Genomic DNA, 12,470 nt, shown 5'->3' with positions numbered 1-12,470 from the left:
TACCATCGCCTCGGACAGTTCAGCAAGAGTCTCTGCCACAAGATCAAGACCCGCCCCAGCTGGAAGGCCACCAAGAAGGTGCCCCGGGAACCAGAGGGGACTGCAGGCGCCTGTGTTATGATTCCTTCCTCCAGCTGTTATTAGTTAGTGTTTTGTACCCCGGATACCCCAAGAAAACTGACGCGTGCATTACATAATCATCCTCTCCCGATCTACCAATTGTTTCTGAGGCAACTGCAGTGTCTGGGTCGTGAATTACACTAGAAAACCATAATGTTGGAAAGAGCAAATCATTGTGCGGCCACTGAAACTCCTCCAGAAAACAGATTTCCATCCAAATGGTTTTTATGAAGCCAGGATAAATCAATAAAGGCAAAACAAATATTGCATAAATATTTCACGTAGTACACTCTGCTGGAATATCAATTAAAATCTAAATAAACATTAGAAAATAAACTCTAGGACTCCCTTTAAAAAAACGACATCATGTTATGAGCAAGAAGGGTATTCTAAGAAGCCAGCGAGGTCCTAGAATATTAGAAAGTGCATCAATAGGACCCGCAATATTACTATATCTGAGAAGAACATTCAAGTGGTCCCCTCTCTGCTCTGAAACGCAACACTAATTACTGTATCGGTGAGCAAAGCGCTGAATGAAACAGAAGTGGACACAATCTCTTAGCACGATTTATAAACCCGTATGCCAATCATACCCTTTATTTGCCTGCTCATTACGTGCAATTTCACCCACTGCCTACAACGGAGCTGTGGCGCTAGAATCAATGCTCGGGGCCTTTCCCCAGTTGTCCCAGGGCCGTGAAGCAGGGGTCGCCCGGATGCACCTTCTTTGCTGAGCACCGGCCAAGTTCTGCTCAGCCTTGTGACCGTGCCCCACAGAGGCGGCCTCAGGATGGCGTCAGCAGGGGGACAGCGCGGTGCATTCCAACGCCGCCCAGCTCTGTGGGCAGTGGATGGGGTCTGAAGCGCCAACATTGGCACCTTCAAGGGGACAGTGGCAGGCAAGCCACTTGAAGACGTCTGAAGCTTGTCTTCTCTTTTGCAAAATATTGCAGATAGAATCTACCAGGATGAGCTGTTTTAATATTATGTTGAAGAGTGTAGTCTCTGTGAGCTACGTCTACACCCTCATGAAATTCACTGTCCTCAAAGATAACTGCTCTGAAGGATGAAAATTGAGTGTGTATGTGTGTGTGTGTGTTACATGCACATGTATGTAGTACATACATATTTCGATAAGTGGCGAAATACAATAACAATATCGGCCTTGAGATTAGGATAATAAGGGAAAAAATAAACCAGCAAAACAATTATAAAATAAAAAGTGACTGGGGACCCGATTTGGATACGGCAGCTGAGAGACTCTTTCCTGACATGTCAGTACCGACTGGAAAGCCAGGAATGAGACTGGACAAGGGAAGCCAGGGAGGCGCGCCCTGGATGAGAAGAACCAAGGAGGCGCTTGGAAGGGCGCGTGCGGACCAAGCTGGCATGTCAGTAAGGAGGTGAAGGGCGGTCTGAGAGAAGCACCGAGAGACAGAAGGAGCCACTCCAAGAAGGAGGATGTGGGTTATGGCGAGGGACTTAGGATTTGTTCCAAGAGCAACAGAAAAAAATCCCTGACTATTTTTAGTCAAAAGATTGATGTGATCTAATTGACATTCTTGAGAAATCACTCTGGCTACTCTGAGCAAATTCACTCGGTCTTGTTGGAATCCTGTAAAAGTCTAGGTCAACTATTATATCTTGAATGAAGGCTGGGGTGTGGGATGGAGCAAAATGGATGAACCGGAGATTCAAGAGTGTTTGTTCACAGATTGAATGTGGTTAAGGAGGGAAAGGGGATACTGGGAATAATCCACAGGTTTTAAAGTTAAGCAAGCAGCTGAGTGATGGTGGGGAAATGTGAGGAGGCAGAATATTTTTGGAAGAATATCAAAAGCTCCATTTTCAACATCTTAATTTTGAGATAGCTATTTAGTATCCAAAAGAAGATGTCATAAATGTAGATGGGTATGAGAATTGGGGTGGCCTTCTGGAGAGAGATTTGGACTAAAAAAATAGATGTTATAGATCTACATCAGTAACACTTTCGGCACGACTGAATGTGATTCCTTGGAAAGACACCCCACTTTCCGTGGGAAAGGTGTACCAGGACTGAGATTTGAGTCAAGGAAACATTGAAATAAGGAGTATTAGATCAATTATAATGAATAAAAATATCTCCAAGTCAAACTAAATTATGAAGGAAACTTATTAAGTAGCATACAAGTAAATCTAGAGGTAAGGCGGTGTACATAATTTCGGGATTCACCACTCCCATGATGCTGACATCCCACAAAGGTAGTTTTTACGGCTTACCTACGTGACACGTAACATGACTTATCATCACAGACAAAATTCATCTGGCTCAAGGTCACAAGAATTTAATAAATCAAGAAGCCAGGCATTCACATATTTCTATCACACCGCCCTATCTCTCATAAAAATATTTTTAATGTCCCTCATTATTATATTACAAACCTATGCAGGTAAAATGGAAAGTCCACTTTTCCCCTTTCTTTTTAACCAATAAAAAATATGAGTCTCAAAACTACCTCAGAGTTTGAGCAGGATCGCAGGAATAAGTGGGAGGACGATGGCTAGACCTCGTCCTGTCTCAGCTCCTGCACAAATCCTCCCTCCTACCCAGCCTGTGATAACCGATCACCCCGCTACGCTCCCGTTACGCGAGCGGCTTTACATGTCCTTGTGAATCTGTTTTCTTAAATTTGTTACTTAAACCACTTTGAATGGGTTGGCCTTCCTGCCACATGTTGCCAAGACCTTGCCTCCTTGACCTTTCCCTCCACCAAATAGCACTGGTGACAGGAAGTTCTCAGGTCTGTGCGGTCCGTCCAGGTAGCCAGGGACCACAGCCCCGTGGGATGGTGACATACAATAATGCACTGAGCCCAATAATGCACCGAGCCAGCCCTGAGGTCCAGGAGTGGTACCCACATTGCTTTTATCATGGGATTTGACTCTCATTTGCTATTTTAAAATAAAATCAAGGTGAAAGAGACATAAGCGTCCATTTCTGTCTTATTTCTATTTTTAGATATTGCTATCTCGAACTTTAACGGGTCCTTAACATTTTATTTGGTCACATGCATCTAGACCAATGACCTTGAGTTTTCCTGTTAGCTCTCTTTCCTCGTAGCCTAAATCATGTGAAATATTCATAAACTTCTGCCAGAGATTCATTAAGTGTCAAATAATAATAATGTAAATGAATGGCAGTGAATAGCACATTTTTTTCATTAAATCCACCAGCTAATTCTCATTATGTCCCAACCCAATTTCATTCAGCACACACTGAAATCGTGCAGAACCTAGGTTTATGGATCATTACTTATTTCCAAGACGATTGCAATGTTCTTTTCCTTTTCATACAGATAATTTGTGGAAATTAACTTCTTTAGATTTTATAAGGCAATTTCCATTTTAGAAAGTTTTATATTAAGCTGAAATCCTCTGAGTAAAGCTTATGGTGCATGAGTTTTAAAGTACAAAGGCACAAATAATCAGTAGTGGCGGAAAATTGTATGTACATACAAAACACAGATACACATATTGCGTTAAGACCTGCATTTATTTCTGGCAGGGGACATGTGTGACAATTCATTGTCTCTTTCAATGTTAAATCTCTTCTTTAAAAAAATATATGTATATTTCCTTCCTACTCAAGAAGTCTAAAAACTTGCACGACAATGAACCTCCCAGTTACATTTGCCCTTTCCACTGAAGTATAAAATGAAAAGAAAAAAAAAACACATGATGCATGAACATATTTGTAAAGAATGTTGAGCTGTTTTTTTTTTTTTTTTTTAAATCCTCACCACTTTTCCTCCTAATGGCTTCATACTTAGAAACCCTGTCACATCGTTCCTTGTCTACACAACCAGGATTTACATGCCCCTCCTAAAACACCATCACAAACGAAAACATTGTTTTGGGTTCAAAATGCACATTCAGCGGCTGCCGAGGAACTTGGACGTGTACCCTCCTTACCAAGTCCAAACAAATTCATCCTTCAACTCAGTAGAGCGATAACTTTTTAAAAGCCCCAAACTCTACATTTCTGCAAAAGACCGCACTGAGCCAAAAATCTGGTTTTATTTTAAAGGAGATACTGGGAGTGGGGAACTCAGTCCTTAATAATCTTCCTGAGCAAAAGACACCCTACCTTTGGCAAATGCTGAAGCAGAGTATGTATTCATTAAACTTTTTCTCCCTCTAAATCATGCCACTAAAAGTTGTCCTTTATTTAACAAAGCACATGCACTTCTAATACATTTCACCTGCTTTCAAATATTTAAAATTTCTGATCATTATATATATGTGTATGTGCACACACACACACACACACGTTCCTTTCATAACACCAGCAGCCACTGAGGTGACCCTGGCACAATCTGGTACGTCTGGGTCCCTGAGGTCCATGTGAACACGCCTCTTTATGGACCTTGAGGCCCACGTCACGCGAACGGACCACGGCAACCCGATCCCGCCCGGAGAATCCTGCGGGCACGTCAGCTCCCTGCAGTCACGTGGCTCCAGGCTCAGCCTCGATCTCCTCAAGTGCCTTTGCCACTGTGGACTGGCGGACTGACAGCCCAGAACAGACATGGCATTGATCTGCGTCTGCTCGGGCCTGCAGGTGGAGAGGCACATGAAAGGGGGCCCTTGAAGTGAATCTGTTGGCACGCATCCATTCCTGGGCGCGCTTCCCCCCTCTATTCATCTGATTTCGACCAGGAAGATATCTAACTGGGTGCTATGTGTGAGGTCATTCACAGAGCAATTCCCTTGTTTTTATTTATTTATTTTATTTTTAGTGGGCCACTAGATTACGGAGAACCGAAATTTCTTATCCTAGGATGAAAATAGCAGCAACAGAACTAGGCTTCTGTTTCCTCACGACGGCAGTGCCATGGCGTGGCCTTGGGAGCCCCACAGAAGCCAGAGAGCACTGTGACGAAGTCCCAGCAACACGCTGTCCTGGGAAAGGCCCAGGGAGCTGTGTGACGAACTCTCGCTCAGCAAGAACGTTGTCCGAGCTCTGGGTCCTTCAATAAACTAGGTGTCAGTGATCCAAGACGCATATCTGTGACTACTTTCAGCAGGCAATCTATAGTATTTTTTTTTATTTTTTTTATTTTTGGTTTTTCAATTACAGTTGTCCCCTTTTCTCCCCATTTCTCTCCCCCACCCAACCCACCCCCTCTCCCACAATCATATCCATAGTATTAAAGAGTAAAATCATATTTTGGCGAGTGAGCAAAATAAAGCATGAAGAGTGAAATAAATTTAAATCACACGCCCTGGGGATAAATTCAATCTCTGCCATTTAACAATCTGTCTAACCTGAAAATGTTACTCAACATTTCCAGATTTTATTTTTCTTGACCTATGTGGTGAGAATAAGAACTCTGACTTCAAAGGATTATGTGAAATATGAATATTTGTAAACTGTATTTACCAAAGTTTTATAGACATTAACTATATTGATTCTTGTAAGCAAGTGTTTTCACATTTTCCCTAAGTAAACAGATTTATAAATTTAAAAAATGTTATGGATTATTAAGAAATCGTTAGGTGCTACTTATTATAAGCACTTTACATATATTGCTCATTCAGTCATTGTGATAACTTCATGAGGTATTGTTATAATTATCCCAATTTTACAGATGAGGAAACTGAGTCACAGAAAAGTTAAGAAATGTCACACATCTTATAAATAATGGGATCAAGATTTAAATTTCAGGCAATCTATCTCCAGAGTGTTCTTTTTTAATGCCTTTCAATTATATAATAATTTAAACAAAATAACATTTCCTAAAATAAAAAAAAATTATTTGCACTACTTCTCTTCTATATTTTGTAAGGAAAAAAAAAGTAACCCTAAGACAGAGGCCCTTTGTGACTTAGTCACTCCAAGGCTCCGGCCATTATTGCAATTAAATTCCAGCACAGAATTCTCGCTATTACGAAGAACAAGAAATTCATATTTTTAAGCATGGTTGTGATGTATAAAGTAAAATGTGACCATTTCACAAAGCAAATATTATATCTATTTATGGATTGATAATTAAACAACATTCAAGATGAAGGAGGAGTGATCTATATCCTTGGGCAACATCACTCGGTGTTTCTCTTTGGTCATTTTTGATACATGTATAATCACCAGATTAAAAAAAAAAATTTCACTTTTCACATGGCTATCCCATCCACGTGTCGGCAAACGAACGAGGCGGCCTGAATTAGACATGGCTTATAAGGACGCACGTTTTCTTTGAGTTAATAATGGGGTGTTAGTGTGGGGGCCGCATCCCACCTGCCCTTCCTGCTAAACTGATAACATGTTGCAACAGGGTGGGTTTCTGCCTTCTACCGTTCGAGTAAATTAAACTCTTGGCTCTCATATAATCAATCACAGACCTTTGGAAGGGCCCGGAAGTATCGGTATGTTTAGCCAGTTTACAGGGACAGAGGGCTCAGGACTTTTTAAAAATTAATTTCTAAATTACAGTTGACATACAATATTGTGTTAGTTTCAGGTGTAAAACGTAGCGACTGGAAATTTACGTACCTCATAAAAAGGTCACCCTAATAAGTCTAGTGACCGCCTGACACCATACGTAATTATCATGTTACCGAGTGAGGCAACAGTTGTGAGTACATGAAACACAGAGTATATTCTTATTACCTATTAATTATTGCATTATTTTCCGTACGAACATCTACACACCTGCTTTAGCCAGCCGCTGTGTGACTGACTATGTTTCCTAGGCTCTGCTTCACAACTCTGGGACTCTTTGAGTAACTGGCCATTTCTACTGGATGGGAGATGATATTCACCAATGATACATCACATAAGAAATTATCATTCAAAATATATAAGGGAATCATAAAACTTAACACCGACAACAAACAATTTGATTTAAAAAAATGGGCAGAGGACCTGAACAGACATTTTTCCAAAGAGCACACACAGATGGCCAATAGACACATGAAAAGATGCTCGATGTCACTAATCATAAGGGAAATGCAAATTAAAACCACATGACACACCGCCTCACACCTGTCAGGCGGGACTATCATCAGGGACTCTTTGTAACACATGTAGCCACTTCAGTGCTAAAACGGTCACCTAATGACTTACATGAGAAGTTGTGGTATCATGTCATTCCTCCTTACTTTACTGATGGGCAACTGCACTCCACATTCCTTTTCTATTCCTTTCCCATTACTTGTTTTCTCAACTTCTCTTTTGAGAATTTTATTAGTCATGTACATGTAGCCACAAATTGGATCTAAAACTTATTAAATTTTATATGAAATTAAAGGAAGAAAACTTCATTTTTGTCAAAGGAAATCCTAGCACATGAGTGGGTGACCCAGCTCTTCTAGGAAAATCAACCTTTTCATGTAATTTCCAATTTAAGTAATGATCCCTGAAAACGATGATCTGTATCAACGTAATAAAATGTGGAGTGTTTGCCGCTGTGAAGTTTTAATGGGTTCTAGTAAAAAGTATTTCTGGGAATAAATTTTGCATATATACAAAATAGTGTAGGAAATTATAAATGTTTTATGTCCCCCAAATTTTCCTTTCAGAGATACAGTCTAAATAAGCGATAAGAGAGTTGTTTTTCACCGACTCACTTATTTTCACTGAGCATAGTAACTTCTAGGTCCAGAGGTGAAAAGACCAAGAAGCACAGACTGGCGGTTACAAAACAGTTCTGGACGTATCATAGGGAACACAGTCAATACTATGGGTGGTAACTACGTGTGGCGTTAGCAGGGGACTGGAAAAATCAAGGACGTAGTCCACACAGATGTAAGTGCAAAAATAATAGTTCGTAATTTTCCAGGCATTAGTCTAAGTTTTTTTTTTTTTTTTTTCCTGGCCTTCTCTGTATTTACCAACACCTCAACTCTACAAAGCTGATGTCATTATCACACCCTGTAAACATCGGCAACCTCAAGTTCACAGGATCTAAATAATTCTCCAGGGGTCATACTCCTACTTCATGGGGCACCCTGGATTAGAACCCAGGCAATGGAATTCCAAACCCCTGTACTACAGTGGCTAAAATTGTATAGTGGTTACTTTTATCAGCTTTAATTTTATTTTTCATTTAGAAACAATGTTTGGTGATGAGAGATTGACTACATAGGGAATCATCCTTTAAGGATTAGCTGTGTGCTCACTAAAATTAATGTTGTCCACCTTGAAATGCAAATATGTTCGAGGTATGTTTTTAAGCTAAGAAAAAAGGTTTTAAAGTATTCAAATAGAAAGAGTTACGTTTTTTAAATTTCTAAATAAATATATGTTAAAAAAGTCAAAAACATGGTTGAAAATATGTGTGGTAATTATATCTGTTGGTGAGATTCCTTACAGCTTTGTACTGATCACCTTAGAGAGCCAGAGTTTGGAAGGAGCCAATAAAACCTACTAAGTGCCCAAGCCCTGGAGGCCTTTGCCTGGTGAGATTCATTGACTTCATCTTTTAAGTTTTGAGGACTAGCTAAAGGGATAAAATCCTGACTTCTCTGAGTCTCAGCTTTCTTTCTTTCTTTCTTTCTTTTTGAAAAATGGAGATGTTAATACCATCCACCTTATAACAGAGTGTTGGTAAGGATTAAATGACTATCCCAGTAAAGAGCTTACAGCTCACATCAGTCAATAATTGCAAGCTATTGCTTAACTCTGCTATAGGGAGAAAATGTTTTCTTTATGTCTTTATTTATTCTCTAATTATACCTTCATGAACATTCTTTTACAGTGAGACTAAAATTACCAGCACCACTAACAAGAAATATCATCATTTAGCAATGACATGAAGGATCAAATTATTCTGTGTGTAGGGTCCTGATAGGTAGGCACAAACCTGTCTTCTGACCACTATGGTCGATGAACTGGAGAAGGCAATTAGTGCGTACTTATCAGGTTTCCACGACATCTAGTTAAAACCATAACTATGTCTTAGCTTGCTGACCGACGAATCAAAATAAATTTGGAAGGAAAAATCAGCTGAAACCAAATGATGACATTTAATAAGGACAAATGAAAATTTCTAGATATAATTTCTAAAAATCAATACTAAATGTTGAAGGATGGAGGAACCTTGGCTTGGAAACAGTTCATGTGCCAAAGATCTGCGGATTTTCACTTAATCAAAGCAAATAATATGAGAAGCTAGCAGAAGCTAATTTAATCCTAGGCAGCATTAATAGAGTTACAGTGTGCTTATCATAGGAATTGATAAGCCCACTATACTCTGCACTGTCAGAATGAGTTTGGAACGCTGTTTCATTCTGGATACGAAAGTTTAGAAAGGGCCACGGACAGGAGAAACCATCCAAGAAGGCTAAAGATGAAGACAGGTCTGTAACTGAACTGTGTGAGCATCCTCAAAGGGACTACGCATGTTTAGAGTGAATCTGAGTTGCCAGACACAGCATCCTCCGTACTATCCTACAAGCGCTGGCTGCTTTCACGCAGTCCTGAGGCTGCTGTCCCCATCGGTAAGCCCTAGAGCACTTCAAGTCCTAGCCTGGACCTCTTTTTTTCCTCTGTTGACATTAACCCCTTTGCTGACCTCATTCAATGCCAGAGGTTTGAATGCCGTCTTTACCAGAATGACTCACAAGTTTGTATGAATTTGCTCCTGAACTTCATGCCACAATATTTGGCGTATCTCTGCTTGGAAGTATAAGTCTTAAACTCAATAAATCAAAATCAAATCTTAATTTTTCTCCCCCAAAACATACTGACTCTAAATTCATCCTCTGCTCAATAACCTCATCATTCTTGTTATTTAAACCAGGAGTCCAGTGCTGCTTTTCATCAACATCAGTTGTGGGCGTGAGCTGGCCGCTCCTCGTCATCCCCAAGGCTATTACCATGGTCCAGTTCACGGTGATTTCTCACCTGGACAAAGGCAACAGGACGGACTCCTGGTTTGCCTCACTTCAGTGAGCTCTCAACACGATGGTCAGAGTGTAGCCGGGGAAACGCTTCCTCTCTCTGATGGCCTTCGGGACAGGAGCTCCTGCTACAGATATCGTAATGAACTAGAGCAGTTCTGCTTGATGCTTAAGGATTGGCAAGAGCAGCCCCTGCCATGCGGTGCTTTTCCCTACAAGACTGGAAATATACACAAAATAATGACTTCTCAGGAAAGCTCTATAGAAGTCTCCAAGACCAAAGGCAGATCAGCTGAGGTCAAGAAAGCATCCAGATTCTAGCTCATTTATTGACCCTAACAGGGTACGAGGCACAGAAATAGATGACTAACGATTGCTTGGATGAAAAATGCATAAATGAGTTAATGTATAGATAAATATGGCAAAATGAGGCTAGAAGAATATTCTAGACAGAATGAACACCATGTACCAAGCAAAATTTTGTTTACTATGAAATACAGAGGGAAAAAATGAACTAATATGCATGTATTATAAATATTTTATTGCATTTTTATTAGCTGTACATTTTCATGAGGGCAAGATCTGACATGCTTGTGCCTGATACAATTCTCACCAAAAAAGGGAAAATGAATCTAAAACCACTTATGATCACTCCCTACTACACAGTCCCTCTCTTCTCCCCTATCTTCTTCCCAACAGAACCCTAATTTTGGTCAAATATACAACCTTACACCGTATGGCTCATGAATCTTGAGAAAAGAAGCTATTTTCCTACCTCCAAGAATAAATTTTGATAAGCATACACCCTCCTATCCCCTTATATGCATCAGCTATGTCCACCGTTATAGCTCAGGCTAACAAACGGGTGGCCAACCTGCCCAAATGTCTATTGTCATATGGATGCCAAGAACTCTTATTTCATGAACTGGGAGAGAGATTTTCTTCTCTTCTGGGACAATAACATTATAAACTTAGGCCATATCATCTGGCATATCTTCTCATTTACTTTTCGTTGATACATTAATAAGTCTTTAATAAATGGAAATAGATATTATTAGTATTGAAATGAATCCACTGACTGTTGATTTTAACAACACAGAAATTCTTAGAGATCTTTAAAAGAACAGGCTCAGTAGTGTGGGTATATTGGCCCAAATCCTAATTAGCGTAGGTAGAAAAAATGGAAAAGGAATTCAAATAAAGTGTATGTCAATTTTTAAGAGGCTTCCTGTCCAGAAGTAACCTGACGTGGGCCGTCGTGGGTAATGGAAATCTTGTCTTGCTCTGTTAAGTGACAGGAGCGGCAACAACATATTTATACACAAACAAAAACGTTCCTATAAAAATTTTTAAAAACCCTTATTTGACTGGTCTGTGGAAAGAACGCAATATGGATTATCCATTTCTAAAACTTGATCATGTCTCACAACCGAGCCTCGTAGCAGATACTTAATAAAATATGTGTGGATTCCATACGCTGATCTATAAATGCCAGGCTATACGCAGTATAATTAGCACCTGAATTTGAATTAGAAAGAACATTTAGGTCAACAGTACCATAACAACAATGTGTCATTGTGATAGGTAGCTAGTCTTGCATTAACTATTAGAACACAAACAAGAATTATATTCCCTCCAGAACAAGAGATTTAAAAACAGCTCTCTTGAAACAGAATCTTGAAAAGATCAAGCTGACATTTTTAAAACCTTATAGATTTCTTAGGGAGTGTAAGATACAGAAATGTGCTTTTCAGTCACCTTTTCCTCCAGGAGCCAGGGCTGCCTGTGGTGACCCACGGGTGGGAAATGATTGAGCTGTACTGCGCTGTGAGTTAAAGTGAATCCACTGATGTTACCGAACCCAGTCGGCCAGATTATTAAGGCCAGCGATACAGACCAGCACACGCCGGTCTCCATCACTCTGAACATTAACGACAGGGAACTTTCTGCTTTACACTCAACACCTGCTGTAGGACAGACGCTACTCATTAGTTTTCAGAGGGTATCCTCTCTGGGTCTACAGTATTTTACCAGGAATGGTGATATGCGTGTAATCCTAATTTTCAATGCATGGCCCTCTTACTTGCTTAGCACAGCGGCTGGTATGACATTAAAAATGGAACAAGGAATTACCTTGATCAAATACCCTAAACTTTGTAATTAAAAAGACTCTCCAGGAGATTAACTTTAAAAATGCCTTGGTGCCAGATAATTAATACTCTTCTTAAAATAGGCTTAAAGTTATATTGTGATCTGCATACTCTAGTCCATAGTATGAACAAGAGTTTAAAATAATTTGTAAAATCTTTAAAAAGAACATCAAGGTGGACTACTGCAGACCTAATAACAGCAATAATAGTATTGGTGATATGTTATTATTAGCTAAAATGTTCAGCTCCCTTACTAAGGGCCAGGAACTAAGTGGTACATACGGAGCTGATGCCATTTAATTCTTAAAACAAGTCTGT

General features: G+C 39.9%; 1 protein-coding gene across 1 annotated transcript in view; it reads right to left on the bottom strand.

Moving 5' to 3' along the window:
• Nucleotides 1–12,470, bottom strand: part of BRINP3 (BMP/retinoic acid inducible neural specific 3) — a 177,624-nt gene that overhangs the window by 120,270 nt on the left and 44,884 nt on the right. The window lies entirely within an intron of this gene.

Source organism: Furipterus horrens, unplaced genomic scaffold, assembly GCF_987537825.1.
Source record: "Furipterus horrens unplaced genomic scaffold, mFurHor1.1.pri manual_scaffold_15, whole genome shotgun sequence".
Classification (NCBI taxonomy): domain Eukaryota; kingdom Metazoa; phylum Chordata; class Mammalia; order Chiroptera; family Furipteridae; genus Furipterus; species Furipterus horrens.
The sequence above is the reverse complement of the archived record's forward strand: the minus strand, read 5'-3'. Positions and strand labels throughout refer to the sequence as shown.